Consider the following 682-nt stretch of genomic DNA (forward strand, 5'->3'; position numbering starts at 1 on the left):
CTAGACACACCAATGTAAAAACAGAATGCTCAAATAAAGTCTGAAAGGAAACAAACACAGTACTATGACACTACAGAAATATGGAGTACCAGAAAAGTGTGAACAATTATAAACAAATTGATTTGACAACCCAGAGAAACTGAATAAATTTCCAGAAACATATAATCAAGGCTAAAACATGAAAAAAAGAAAATCTGAATAGACTCATTATTAGTAAGGAGATTGAATCAATATAATATCACTATAATCAAAATCTCTGAGCAAAAGCAGTCTGGAACCAAACATTCAAAAAAGAATTAACACCAGAAGGGAAAGAGACACGTGTACCCCAATGTTCATCGCAGCACTGTTTATAATAGCCAGGACATGGAAGCAACCTAGATGTCCATCAGCAGATGAATGGATAAGAAAGCTGTGGTACATATACACAATGGAGTATTACTCAGCCATTAAAAAGAATACATTTGAATCAGTTGTAATGAGGTAGATGAAACTGGAGCCGATTATATAGAGTGAAGTAAGCCAGAAAGAAAAACACCAATACAGTATACTAATGCATATATATGGAATTTAGAAAGATGGTAACAATAAACCTGTATGCGAGACAGCAAAAGAGACACAGATGTATAGAACAGTCTTTTGGACTCTGTGGGAGAGGGCGAGGGTGGGATGATTTGGGAGA

Source organism: Bison bison, unplaced genomic scaffold, assembly GCF_000754665.1.
Source record: "Bison bison bison isolate TAMUID 2011002044 unplaced genomic scaffold, Bison_UMD1.0 scf7180017864238, whole genome shotgun sequence".
In the NCBI taxonomy this organism is placed as follows: Eukaryota; Metazoa; Chordata; class Mammalia; order Artiodactyla; family Bovidae; genus Bison; species Bison bison.